The sequence below is a fragment of the Capsicum annuum genome, chromosome 2 (genome assembly GCF_002878395.1).
Source record: "Capsicum annuum cultivar UCD-10X-F1 chromosome 2, UCD10Xv1.1, whole genome shotgun sequence".
Taxonomy (NCBI): Eukaryota; Viridiplantae; Streptophyta; class Magnoliopsida; order Solanales; family Solanaceae; genus Capsicum; species Capsicum annuum.
In genome coordinates this window covers 137,138,692-137,154,125 of record NC_061112.1, presented here as the reverse complement: position 1 = coordinate 137,154,125, position 15,434 = coordinate 137,138,692, and the positions used below count along the sequence as shown (strand labels likewise).

At 31.0% G+C, this 15,434-nt stretch overlaps 1 pseudogene; it reads left to right on the top strand.

Annotated features, from left to right (window-relative positions):
• The first annotated feature begins 5,678 nt into the window (after nt 1-5,678).
• LOC107858263 lies at nt 5,679-13,830 on the top strand (annotated as a pseudogene).
• The last annotated feature ends 1,604 nt before the right edge of the window (nt 13,831-15,434 follow it).

The following is a 15,434-nucleotide window of genomic DNA, read 5'->3' as shown; positions in this document are numbered from 1 at the left end:
GGCATTATTAGGAGTTGATTAGAGTTATACGGGTGTATTAATAATGCAAGAATTAGTTATTTATCATCTTGATGTATTAAGCATGAAAAATAGTAAATATCAAAAAAATAAAAACTACAACAAATAGTGTGATAATAGAGATATATGATCATATTGATGTATTAAGCATAAAAAACAGCAAATATTAATAAAACAAAAACTATAACAAATAATATGATAATCGAGATATATGAACAATACAATTAAACATAAATTTTATGCAAAAATTTCTTAAAATTCGATTGAACATTAATCTATCACCCGTATTAAACAGAAAAATAGCAAATCTACAACAAATAATAGGATAATCAAGATGTTAGAATAATATAATTAAATCTAATTTTACATAAAATAAAACTTCGAAATAAAATTAGAGTCGTTTCTTTTTTAAAAAAAGGAGTCATGTAAAAGAGCCAAGAGCTCCCTAGTTTACTGACTTAGATTTGATAAATTTCTTATCATTGGGAGGAGACCCTTTCGGAGGACATTGACTTTTTTCTTCCTCCAATACATTAAATCAGATACCCATCTTGTTAGAAGATAGTAGGATATAAACTAACTTGATCTTAAAATAACTAACTTTAACTGCTGTTTAAAAAAGTAATGTTGACATTTATTTTAACATCAAATATATTTATAGGAGTGTAATTGGATTTCTTTTTTTTTTTTGATTGTAATAATCCCTCCGTTCTATTTTACCCGTCCCAAATTGGGATGACACAGCTATTAAGAAAGCAATGACTGATAATATAATTTTATCATTTTGCCCCTCTTATTAGTTTCAATATTGATGGATGACTAATAATAAGGAATAATCAATTACACTAAGGGTATAATGGAAAAGAAATTATCTTATCTTGATAAGTAAAAAATGACAAGTAGAATGGGACATCAAATTAGGAAATTTGGGACGAATAAAATGGGATGGAGGGAGTATTTTTTTTATAACAAAAAAAAATCAATCCTATTGTAGTTTTACATAAGTACTCCCTACGTTCCATTTTATCCGTCTCAACTTTTTTAATTTGATGTCCTATTTTACTTATCTGATTATACCCTTAGTGTAATTGATTACTCTTTGTTATTAGCATTCTTGAAAAATGTTACAAAGAGGAGTATCATTAAAAATATAAATGGTGCTCTGGTATTAGTCATCCATCAATATTGGAACTAACAACAAGATATCATTAAAAGAGACAAAATGGTAAAGTTACATTACTAATCATTATTTTCTAAATAGTTGTGTCATCCTAATTTGAAACGAGTAAAATGGGACGAAGAAAATAGTACTCAATTTTTGTTTTTCCAAAAATAGCTAGAGTTTTCTAACAAGAAAAAAATTATTTTACCAAGTTGTTAGTACACTACCAAAATCAAAAAGCTATGGCCAACTTTTATGGTAGTTTTGTTTTTTTTCCATTCTACGGTCAGCTTTTATGACAATTATTTTAGTATTTTTTTAACTATGTATTCTACGACTCTCTTTTCACATCTTAACATATATTTTTGAACTCATTAATTTTAAATACAATTAAATAATAATTTGAGAAAAATGTGAAAAAATAATTTTGTCTAAAGTAAAGATTTTTAATAAAGGGCAAAAATTTTAAACGACATTTCTAAGGCCCTTCACACTTTTAATATATTATTATTATTATTATTATTATTATTATTATTATTATTATATTTGGTTACGTAAAAGTCTTTTCTTTTGTAAGAAATTAATATATAGTTCCTCAAATATAAACTGTTCACTGAAAATTAATAGTAATTTTTATTATGTTTAAATAAGGAAAGATTTAATAATCAATTTTTAGTAGGACACCAGAAATATTATAAAATAATTAAATAATAATTTAGTAAAATTGTAAATGACAATTTTGTCTATTGCAGAATCAAAAAGTTAAAATCACTTTCAAAAGGTCTTCACATTTTTAATATATTATATTATTATATTATATTATAGATATAGATATAGATTATAGATGTTTTTAGTACTGTAGACACGTAAAATTTATGAGGTCAAATTCATATAAAATTTTAATTTGATCCATATTTTATTGGGTCTAAAATTATTTTGAATTATAAAAATAATAAACTCATTTTATTCTTCATCAAGGACTTCAAGGTCCATCTCATCTTGAGGCCCAAACTTATGTCACGTGTCAAGTGATGTGGCATCTCAGTCAAATTAAAGACCAATGAGGCAAGACCACACACTCAAATGATGTGACAATTCAAGTCAATTTCAAGAGCCAATGAAATATCCCAAGTGTCCCAAACAACATATTTTTGACCAATCAAAACAATGATAGCATTTGTGATAAGCTTGAAAATTAAATGGACCAAATGAAGCAGGAGAGGTCATTTACACTTGAACTATTTAACCCTACGATTATAAATAAGAGGGTTACATATTTTTTTGGGGTCATTCTCCAAGTATTGGAGAAAGCTCTACATTAATTACACAGCTTTTCAAAGAATTGACTAACGGAGTTCTTTCCGGAGATTAACTCAACAAGACGACACGAAGTGCTATCTGACATTCCTGGAGATCCAAACGCATTTCTAAGAGATTTAAATCATCCTACATTCGAGAAACACGCTACTAAAAGTCCTCGAATCACGGAAAAGGCTTAGGAGAGAAGAATCAAGAGAACAACAGAATTGTACTCACAAGATTCATTTAAATAAAATTATTCTTTTTGTTTATTTTATTTTTCGCTTGCAGTAAATTTTCAGCACTACGAAAATTTATTGCGAACAAGTATTATGTTTTTGTTTGTTATTTGAATTATCACCATCTTGATTTAAAAATTCTAAGCTTCCGCATGACGCCCTCTCGATTTTGAACCCAATAATTATGTATTTTTATTTTTAGGAAAATAGGATATTTAACTTTGATTTGGGCTTATAGGAAGGGTATCTATGGAAAGATTCTTAAAACAGTGAAGATAAGTAATTTTTAAAAGTAGAGGGGCCTTTTCCCTACTGGTATAAAAGTTGGATGGGGAGATCATTGTTCATTTCTTTTATTTTCTATATTATAGAAATGATGGTTTTAACATGGCAACTTCTTGCAATTTTAAAAAAGCTTGAGGGTAGTTTAGTTATTAAACATGAGTTCTAAGCTCAATTTGATAATTTTTTGTGCATTATTTTTTGAACCTCATCAAAAAATTTCATGAAAGTCCATTCTTTTCTCTTTAATTACCAACAATGTCATCTAAGAAATATACCATAATGCCATTACGTATAGCCTTACATATTTCTATATTATTTTCACACATGTGGACCCTCTATCTTCCATTTATTTTTCATTCTTAGTATTTATCTTTTTATGTGTAAAATTATTTCAAATATATTATATTTAAGTAAATTAATTAGTAAGATAGTAATTTATTACAAAAATTAATTATAATTGATACAATTAAATAAATTTTGTTCTTTATTTAATTTCATATCAAACATATAATTTACTTTCTTTCTTATTTGTTACTACAATTTCACCTAATTTAATGTATTTTAATATATAGAAGAGAAAATTTTGACATGCCTGCTTATGTTGTCTGCTTCAACTTCTTCAATCGTGATTTTATTATACTGTCTCTAATTAATTATTATAAGCCATTTATATATTAAAAAAATATTTAATTTAAAAAAAGAAAAATGGACATTTATGACTTGTCTATTTCAGTTGCTTCAATCGTAATTTTACTTTTTATTGTATCATTTTTAATTAATTATTATAAATTATTTATATATTAAAACATTAATAATATTTAATAAAAAAAAGTAAAATAGACAATTATGGCATGTCTGATCCAGTTGCTTTAATCGTAATTTTACTAAATATCACCCCTAATTAATTATTGTAAGTCATCTAAGTATTTAAAGAAGCTCTCCGTCAACTTGTCGGCTTGAGTTATTTGCTCCGTGATTTTACTATATCATTCCTAATTAATTATTATAAATTGTTTACATATTAAAAAATTAATAATAAATAATAAAACAATAGAATAGACATTTATGACATGTCTGCTTCAGCGGCTTTAATCATAATTTTACTAAATATCACCTCTAATTAATTATTATAAGTTATCTAAGTATTAAATAAATAAATAATTAAATAATATTTAATAAAAAAGATATAAAATTATAAGTTAACTCTTAATGTTTTAAAGTAACTTGAATTCTTATATGAGATTTCACTTACTTTTTTTCACAAGTATCTTTTACAATAATTTTATTATATAATTTCCAATTAGTTGTTGTCACTCATTTAAGACATGTCTGTTTCGCTGCTTCAATCGTCATTTTACTATATCACCTCTTATTAATTATTATGTTCATCTAAGCATCATGTCATTTAAATTAGATGTCATTTAAATTAGAGTAGAAAATTTTTACACAATAATTAAAAATTTAAATTATTTAAGAAATATAATTGACTATCAGTGCACAAACTCTGGACAAGGAGAGTAGCATATATTTTTTGAAAATTACATAAAAAATATTATAAATTACAATAATTAAAAACTTTAAATATCTAAAATAATTTAATCTATTATATATCTTTAACAAATACTGTAATTCACATTAATTAACAACTTAAAAAATTAAAATGATATAAATATTTGGTTGACTCTCGAAATTGTATCAGTGTCACTTAAATTGAAATAGAAGAAAAATATTATAAATCACAATAATTAAAAACTTAGATTATTTTGAAAATATAATTGATTATCAATGTCACAAAAGTTTAGATAAAGAGAGTAACATATATTATTTAAAAATTACATAAAAATATTAGAAATTACAATATTAACAACTTAAAATATCTAAAAACATATTAAAAGTATGATTGATTATCTAAATTCATTTTGTATCACAAAAATTGAGACAAATAAATATATATTGAGCTCATGCTAGATCCCGGGTGAATCCTAAGATGTATATATGCAATTCATCTTTTTTTAAACTTTGGTTTAAATACATCAAATTGAAAATACAGGTTTTAATACAGTACACTGTACATAAAAAAGTGTATAAGAAATAATGTTAGCATAAATAATATCAATATCACTAATATAAGCATTATTAATACAAACATTATTAATACATTCTATTAACATTATTTTTATATACTCTAACAAACGACTCCACATTTGAATGAAAGGAACATATACAAAAGTAAAGTTCAATAAAATATCTACATAAGTATGTTTTATCGTGTTCTTAAAGTCAAATAATTTAAATTAATATGAAAAATGATAACTATAATTTTTTTTTCTATATAATTTTTGAAACACTTAAAATTTAAATTTAAAATATTAATTTAGTTTAACTTCAAATAATAAGTTGACAAATAAAAAAGAAGGAGAAAATAAAAACAAATAATAGTTATGGCGATTTAGTAAGAGAATATATAATTATCTTGTAAGACTTATAAAATACTACCAAGTAGTTAATATATTTTATGTATTGATGTGTTATAATTCATAATTAAAACTTTACTATACATAGTAAAATATCTTTCGGCGGCCCGTAGTGACACAACCATGCTCCTCTAGGTAAAGTAGAAATCCGAGAACCTTGTGTATAAATAAAGGTTGGTTCGCTTAGATTTGTATGCTTCTTTGTTTTCGCAGGCTCTCTCAATCGATACGTTTTTATTTGCTTATTCTGCCGTTTTTTACTCTGCTAACATCATATATTTGAGAGCCTTCTTTGATATTGTTTTTTTTCTGGATTCTTCCTTGTGTGTGCTTGTTAAACTCAAGCACAAACAGTGATTTGAGCTAAGCTAAGTAACTAATTAACTAAACTAGTGATAGTGCTACACAGGCATTGATTGATAGCAGCCAATCTATAAACCGTTGTCGTGCTTCTAGTCTACCTTAGAAAAGGGGACAAGGTTGCGAATGTGACAAAAAGCAAAAAACACTAAGCTCGTATAATCTGTAACAATTGAAACTAAGAGCTAAAACCTAATTTTGGCTCAAATCCAGATTGTATAATTTACCTTTCCTCGACAATGCCCATGTACAACCTTTTTTTCGATCATGCACCTATCCACGATTTCTTCTCTCTCTACACAAAAAATTGCATATTGTAATTTCAGTTGGGAAACATGGAATGCAGGAGATAGACCAACGTGGGAGGCTTCTTTCGTCTGGTTTTATTTTATATGCTGCTGATGTCTTTTTTTTTTTTTTGGGGTTCTATTGCTCCTTGGTGTTTTTGTATTCGAATGTGTTTTTCTTATCGATGTTGTTTTGCTGCATGCTTGTGTTGTTCCTTACGTATTCTGACCTGGTTTAGTTTCTTCTGTCCAGTGATGTTGGAGTATCTGAATTTTTTTTATGCTCTTTTGTGGTATGTTTTATTGATGTGGTGATATGGGAGAGGACACGATACGATTTGAGTTGAATATTCAGAGGTGTTCAAATCAGATTATAATTAATGTTGATTTTGATGGCATATCAATATTTGTTTGCTTTTTAATCAGTGAAATGGGTATATAAGGGTAATATCGCTTATTTTGTAGGTAAATTATGAATCTTGATAGTTACAAAAGGAAGCGGAAGGATGCTTTCACTCCCTGGAAGAGGGAGCCACCGTACAGTGAGTTCCGTAAAATTTATCCTCTAACTTCTTTTTATTATCAAAATTCATTTTCTAATGTTGTTTTGTTGAAAATTATGTAGGTCCTGATGATGTACGTGAATCAATAACTTTGAGTCGAAAGGAACAAAGCTTTTATTTGTATCCTCAAAACAGGTACTTAGATGTTTACACGAAGAGTGCAGCTTTAAGAGTTTCCACATCCGTCGTCAGTCTTGAATCATACTCAGGTATTTGTTCATGATAGTTTTGATTTCTTTTCTCATATTTGCTGCTTGCTTCAATGCTTGTTTCTTTATTGGTTGGAGACTTGGATTTTTTCCGCTCCTATTATTTTTTTTAGTTCCAACTCATGTTAACATGTTACCTCTATTATTGTTACTTTTACGTTCATTGTCAGGGGAAGAGGAGATCTTTCAATGTTCTGGGACTATTATAGAAAGTTTTAACACTTATAGCATAATATTAACCACTGCAAGTCTCCTTAGGTGTTCCACAAGTAGAAATTCTATAGCGGATAATGTCAAGGTTGGTGGTTTATTTTTATCCCGTCCTCAAATTTGTCTTATTGCTTCTTCACCGAATTCATATTTGCTTATATCTTAATTATTAGCAGTTCTTTGTATGTCATTTCTAACCAAATCCTTGCCATATGTTTTGTAATTGTAACTATATATTTAGATTATTGTCCACCTGTTTGATGGAAGATCATTTGATGGTTAAATCGAGGCATATGACTTCCACTACAATGTTGCTACCATAAAGATTCAATCAGATACACCACTTCCCAGTGCATCCCTGGCTCATATAAGTGATTCTATCACGATTGATCCGATCCAGCTCCGGGGTACTGAGGAGAAGTGTCCGCATTCGAATTCAGTCGAACTTATTCCGGGAGATGCAGTTATTGCGGTTGGTCGTTTTTATAAGAAGCCGTTTGATATCACGGCTGCTACTGGTGAATTCAGGTGGTGTTTTATTTGACTTTTACTTTATTTCAATCACCTCCTTAAAATTAAAGGAGTGGGAGAGAGAAGTTCATGAGGCCTAAAATAATAAATTTCATCTACTACTGATTTTGGTTATTGCACCTTTACTTATAGCAAACAAAAGGCGTACGCTTTTCTGTTTGGGTACAAATAGTTTGGGATAATAAGTAGTTTGTGTGTTTGTTAAGATGTGTTATGCTAAGAAATTCAGGAACTTAAGATGATGTTGCCACTTGTTGATCAATTAAGAGATGCAAAATGGGCATGGCGTTGAGATGGTGGCTATGAATTGGATAAGACGATTTCATGTTGCTGGAGAAAGTTACCAATTTCAGGAAAAAAATTGCAGGAGGGAATGTTTAGCTCTCGTTGGAGCCTCAAAGTTGTAAAAAGACTTAGTTAACTAGTAGAACCCCTCAACTCTCGACCTGTATACACTACTAGGCTAAACTAGGCAGTCCTAATTTAGAAGGTCCTAAAGATTGTAATTGGTGCTTATACTGTTTCTTCTGCCTTGGTAATTTCCCTTTCTATCAGGTTGTATCATGCATTTTGAGAGCTTAAGTTGATTTTGTACGTTGAGTTTCTCAAATTGTAGTTTTGAGTTCTCTATTTGTCTAGAAAGTCAATATTTGCATCTTGCCTGTAAGTAAATGATTTTTGTGCTATGCACCTGTTCTTTTTGAGTCTTCGTTTTTGTAATTGCACGTCTTTTGAGAAAGCGACTTGTTTTTGATTGTAGACTACATCATTTTGGTCCAGTAAGCAACGCATAATTTTTGGTCAGTTTTGCCACTGCCGTGTATTTTGACTGACGATGTCTAATACATCTAGTGCAAGTTGGAATCATTTTCATAAGCTGATAAATTTACACTGGTTATTGAGAGGGTAGAAACTCTCTGAATCCTTGCTTTATTTTCTTATATTTGAAATGCATAGGGGTTATGGTGGATTATGGTTGGTAAAATTATGTTTTCTCATTTCGCTAAGTAAGTTGTTTTCGTTAACATAATGTGTAGGTTCTTAAAACACAGAGACACTTTTACATACACATTGCTTATTGCATACCTGATTGACATGTTGATTATTGGGACTTCTCTCTCAGTTTTTTTGTGGTTGATCCTTGTGCCTTGTAGCATTGGTCGGTGCGACAACGATGACTATTTTGATTGTAAAGAGCTTTTCGTGGCGACTTGCAGAATTATTAGAGTAACTCTCTTTCACACTTTCAAATAAATCTGTCTCACACTTATCTCTTACTTTGGTAGTTACTAGTTACTGACTTTGTTCATTTTTCTTGTGAATACTCCCTTCGTTTCAAATAAGTGGCTTTTTCACCTTTTCCTTTTGTTTCAAAATAATTGGTGTGGAGAAATCATTGAATAGCTACTTCTTTTGCAGGACACTTGATTAAGCGTAAGTTAGTAAAAATACTTCTTACTTTCTAGGAGTGAGTAATTTTCTTAAAGGATTTGCCCTCGCTAAAAGCACCACTTATTACAAAACGGGGGGAGTATATTCTTAATCAATGGCAAATGATATCTATAGCTATTGTATGTTAGTTTTTTAGTAAAATATTGCTAATTTAGGGCTTTTTCCTTCTTATTGAAGTGCGGTATTGGGGGGCCACTTATTAACCGCTATGGAGAAGTCATTGGTATGTGCTTTCATGATCCAGGCGCTATTGCGTTTTTGCCAATCAATATAGCTTCCATATGGTGGGAGCATTATAAGAAATATGGGTATGCTCCACTTCTCTGCCTTTGTAATTTGCTTGATAATGTGCTTGGATCTCACCTCTTCAATAATTTTTAAAGCACGCATGATGTCTCAAATTGCATTATGGATCCTGTTGACACGGCTGATATTTCTGTGACATATCTTGCACTGAACATATTCGGCTTATGTGTCGGAGTTTTTCACTCAATGAAATTATTTACCTTATTAAGAAAAGAAACATACTATGTAGTCTAGCTGTTATTTTCCACTTGGTCACGTCTACACTTACCTTTCATATGTGATTTTATATGATTGTGCTTTGTTCAGATTACATACTTTTGTACTTTCAGTGGCGACCGCTAAAGAATTGCTTAACACTAAACAACTGCTTATATACGTTTACTAAAGTATTGACAATTCTTCCCTTTGATTTTCTAATGAACACCCTTATCAAATTTATCTTAAAATGTTCACTAACAACTGATTGTTTTCTAACTGAGATTATATTGATGTGACTCAAAGGACATGTTTTAAGTCATTGTTAATGGTCTTTGGGATGCTTGATGCCTCGAAACCGGCAAAAACAGGCATATGAAGTGAATATTTGGTGTGAAATTAAGTGAATAGGACTCCGTTGTAGTTATACAAATTGTACTGTATTTGATTTGTTGTTCAGAACAAGATCTTATACTGATGTTTGATTAGACAATGAGAAATGTAATTATAGTTGATGCACGCGAAACTTAGAAGTATGGTCTAGGCCTCATTTGTTTGAGAAAACTGCTAGCATTCAATCTAATAAGTTGGCCAGTGACCATAAAAATACTTTTCACCATGTGCAACTTCTTCAAAACAACCAGTCCATCCATATAACAGCTCAAAGAGGGAGAGCAATCTCTGCTGTTGCCGCTTCTTAGGAACAAGAACAACCTTGTCTTTGCAGTACTGTTTGCTACGTATTCAACAGTGGCGTAATCATCGGAAGTCTTGCCTGATACAATCAGACAGAGGCCATCCTGATGGGCATAAAGAAAGAGCATGTGCATGAGTTCGTGGGAGGAGTTCGCTTCCGTCTCCTCCCTATTATACTTGGTTACACGGAGTTGGTAAACTGTTTTGGTGCTTTAAAAAAAAATTGGAAGTGATTTATATTAATCTGATAAAAAAGAGAATTAAAAACTCTTCTATGAACAGGTTTTGCTTTTAATATATAAAGGAAAAGAAAAATCAGAAAACTACAGATCCCGCCAACATATCCTCAATTGATGCCTCAAGTTGTGAGGTCTTATTGTGTTTTAAGTGTTACTGAATTGATCATCTTCTGAAAACTAGAGAGTCAGCTACTCTGCTGATATATAGACCTTAATCCAGTTCTTTGTTTATCTTTAATGTCGCTTAAACTGTTACTCAAGTTGTATTTTGGGGGGTTTAAAAGTGCAACTTATTACAGTCAGTATTGTAAGAGCCTGGTATCTGTCCAAAAGAATTATGAGTGGTGATTTTGAAAAGTAGGGCACATGAAAGGTTTGAAGAGAAGGATGGATCATGATGAGTAACCTATAAACTGATTAGCATTTTCTCTTTTCAGCTTTGCAGGCATCTGCCGAAAAGTCCTCCCACTTCAGTCAAGTTCAAACAATTGTGTAAAAAGAATCTATAATAACCTGCAAGTGATTGAATAGAAAAATTTGCAAAAGAAATATAATTATTACCTTTATTTCTGGAGATTTTTTGGACGTGTTGTGCCTCGAATTCATAATGGACCTTTGTTTCTTTTGTGTGTGTGTGTGAGAGAGTGTGTGTGTCAGTCTACCAAAATGTTAAGTTATTCCGCTTATTATCTTTTGATTGTTAACAAATAACTCTTGCTACTTGATAATCTGCTTGTACATGTCAAATATAATGAGGAAAAATGGAGAGAGTTTAGGCTTATAGAAATTTAATCACAGATATCTTGTATTAATCTTAAGTTTTATTTGTATCACAGGCAATCACGTCGACCTTGGCTCGGGATGGAAGTAACTAACCTTTATACAGCTGACCTTGATATTCTGGAAAATATTATTCCAAAGTTCCCTGACGTCTTGAAAGGTGTCATTGTTGAAGAGGTATGTTCTCTTGTATTGCGGCTTTTTTGTGGAATATCGTTCCTCGGATGCTATTGATGCCCCTCTATTTTACAGTTGTTAAAGTAAGAAGGCATATAATAGCACTAGGGTAGAATAGGCCAGGTCTGGGTGCAAGGCATTCTGATGGATGTGAGGTGCCAGTTTTTATAAGATGTGCATAAAGAAAAACAATAACTGCATCAATTCCAAACAAGTTTGAGTTGGCTCTATGAATCCTCACTGTCCATGTTAGTATGTGCATAAAGAAAAACACTTCATTTTAATTTGTAAATGCTGAAAGTTTAAAGATTTAACAAATGCAAGACATAGAGCATTATGCTGCAAAAAGGCAAGTAATAACACAAATTTGATGTAGGACATATGAAAAGTGTAAAGAATGGCAAACACCACCAATTATGCTTAGTAAACAACACAGTTCGTAGTTCAACTTTTTCGCACAGGTTGTTATGTTATGTTACTAGAAGTTACTGCTCAACCATGTATGTTGTTAATTGTAATTATATTATTTTTATCAATTGTGCTGGATAATTTGAACTGTCGATTAGGTTGTACCGGGTTCTTCTGCTGAATCTGCTGGGATAAAACACAATGATGTTATAATTCAATTTGCTGGCAAAAGGGTTCACAGTTTCTTGGAGGTATAATACCTTTCCTCTTGTTATTGTTAAGTGTCTGTTACTTAGATTCTTCATTGAGCTGGGATGGGAGAAGTGTTCACGGGTCTCTTATCTGCTTGTTGGCGTCTTCTAGTGGTTGTGGATTGGGTTTTTCATTATTATTTCAATACAAAGTTACTAATTTTTCTGAGAGTATGGTAGTTGCTTCTTCACAAGTTTGGAGTTATGTCTGTTAACATGTTCATCTTTATCATAGTTGACCGTTTGTACTTGCTTTGTGTTTATCATTCCAATGCAGTATGCAAAATGTCTATCATGCATGTTTTTCTTGTCACTTAAGTGGTGGATACTATTGTTGTTATTGTTCCTATCTAACTAGAGAAACCAGTAGACCACCCTATGGTTTATCCATTATTTATGTAACCAACTGCTTTAGTCTGTAGCTAGTCAGGGCTGCTGTGAGATGCTAATTTTGGTTTTCCGTTCTTTTCATTAACATCCAATGCCCTAAAGTGTTAGGCTAAAATTTGGGAAGTCTTTATAGTTTCTGTGAAGTAGTGAATGAAATACACTTCCTTTTGTGTTTCATTCTTCCTATTTTCTTTTTGGTCTATAGTTTGGGACATTACATATGCATTAAATCTAGCCTTCATTTTAATAGTTTTATGAATATTGATTTGTGTATTCTCCATCTGGTCAACTATATTATTGAAATTTTAAACTACCGAGCATCTGGCAACTCAACCAGTTGATGACTTACAGAGGTCAAGTTACTCTGTGTTTTTATTTGTCAAACGGCTCATCGTTACTAGGTAAGCTTTACATGGTAGGAAAGTAGAACATATATAAATTCAGGAAGAAACTGATTCTGATATGTGTGTTTTTTTGTCTTTAAAGAGTATATGTTTGACCGGTTTGATAATATGTTGGTGCTAGTCTTAATCATAGTTAGATGCAACAACTACAAAATACCAGGTTAGGGGGCATCTTTTCTTCGAAACTGTGTAGGTTCACTCACTTAATCCCACTTATTATTTGGATGAGATTGGGTAAACAATTCATGTCAAAGTATGACTTTTCCTGACAGTTATAGAGGCCCAAATTGGTATGCCAGACTATGGCTAAGCGAAGACAACCTTGTCTGGCATGTCTTTTTTGTCAGTTCTATTTGATGCTATTACTAGTTGATTATTTGGTTTTCATTGCACCGAGCAGGCTCTCTGATAGCTATGTGCTATTCTGCTGAAAACCCTCTTTTTCTTCTAGTTGACCAATGCAACTTAGCATTCAAGTGAATGTAATACAATGCATACACACACAAAATCTGTCGACTAAAACAAGAAGAGAACATACATGCAATCAAAAATGCAATTTCCTATTGATATTGACAATTCTTCTTCTTTTCTTATTCAAATCGTCAATAGCTATTTGAAAACATGTGGAATAATGTTGGAGAATCTGTGGAGTTGGCTGTGATAAGATCAAGTCATGATTCTCCTGTACAGCTTAGCATGGTGGTGGAGGAGGTCACATGAGATAATTTATACAGGTATCATCTTCTACTCTTTATCTTCTTAACATACTGAGGTGTAATTATGTAAACTGGGAACATCTTATGCTACGAGGTGAGATTATTTATGGAGCTGCTATGTGTCTCATTTCATTTTTTCTTCTCTGTGATGATTTTCCTTCATGCTCAGCGTCTCATAAATCATTCGTTGTTTCAGCTGTCCACTTTGGGAAACACGATGACGTTCCAGAGTAGTTACATCTTGAGGGTTGCTTGCAGGTAATGGGAATGTATATGGTGGCACTTGGACTTCATAATGAGCATTGCGAGTTAAAGCTTATTTGCGCTATCTTGTATGTTTCTCTTCTGCTATCGCTAATTCGCCTTTTTGTGATGTTTGCAGATAGTAGTGAGCAGTTTTTGACCCGAATAGAATCTGACTTTTTGGGAAGCACTTGTTGGAGTTGTAGAAAATTTTGTTAGCTCCATTGTGTATGATTTCAATGGGATGTTCTCCATGCATTTTGTTGCATTTCAATGGATATTCGGCCGATGATGGTCAAATTATCTTATAAGTAATTTTTGGCTTTTATCTACTTAGTTGTTAAATACAAAAAGTATTGGCTTATGAGTTAAAATCAGCGGGGGAAAATACCATAAGTTTCCTGTCCCATTTTTATGGTCTTTTTAGTTATGTATTTTTCTAATATTTTTAGGATATATTCATGTCTGTTTAGAAAGAAAAGGCACATCAACTGCTTCTTGTTGGTTTCAACACCTCAGTCCAAACATGCACTACTTATTTGTAAAACCAGCTTCAATATCTTAAAACCTCGAACACTTGAGGCTTGTTAACTAGTTTTAATCAACTAACAAAAGTTAGTTATAGTTCTCTTCGTCCATGCAAATAAGAGAATCCTCCAAATCGGATCTAATTTTCTAAATTACAGAATCATTTAACCATGAGAAATATGAAAGCTAAGCATTCAATCTTTCATCATACTTCTTAACATATGAAAGTATCATATGTTTTGATGATACTTTTAGTATTAAAGGTTAGCTGACAATCACATAAAAGCAACCAAGCAACAAAAACAATAATATATCTAATATATTCCTGTAAAGTAGAGTTTGGGAAGGGTAAGTGTCCGCGCAACCAAGCAACAACAACAATAACATGCCCAATATATTCTCGTAAAGTAGAGTTGAGGTAAGTGTCCGCAGTCCGTTTCAATTTATTATATTTCTGTAAAGTAGAGTTGAGTTTTGAAAAAGGTAAGTGTCCACAGTTTGTTTCAATTTATTTGGCGGAGATTGATTGTATAAAGTCAAATGTAAAGCAATATCGTTGATATTATTTCAAAAAATTTATTGATAACTCTAATAGAGTCACGAGACAAACCAAACAAAAAGAATGATGTACGTAGCGGGTTTGATTTCTTTTTAGATGATATTCGAACCAAACTGAATTGTAAACTCAAAAAACTTTATGCCACAGACAGAAAACTTAAGTGCCAAAAAGAAAAAGTCCAAAACTGAAAACCCTCTCTCCCTCACTTCTTCTCTTATATATATTATTAAAAAGTAAAGTAACATATATAAACAATATACTTGATCGCAAATTTTCAGAAAATTTAGATTCTCGAGAAATACTCTGATAATATTTAATTTTGTGATCATTCATCTTTAAGAAAGATGACAAGCTCAACTTTATAATAAATATCTCTACAATTTTATTGAAAAAAAAAAATCTTTATCCAATTTCTTTATATTTTAATGTCGTTGTATATTTGTGTATTTGTGG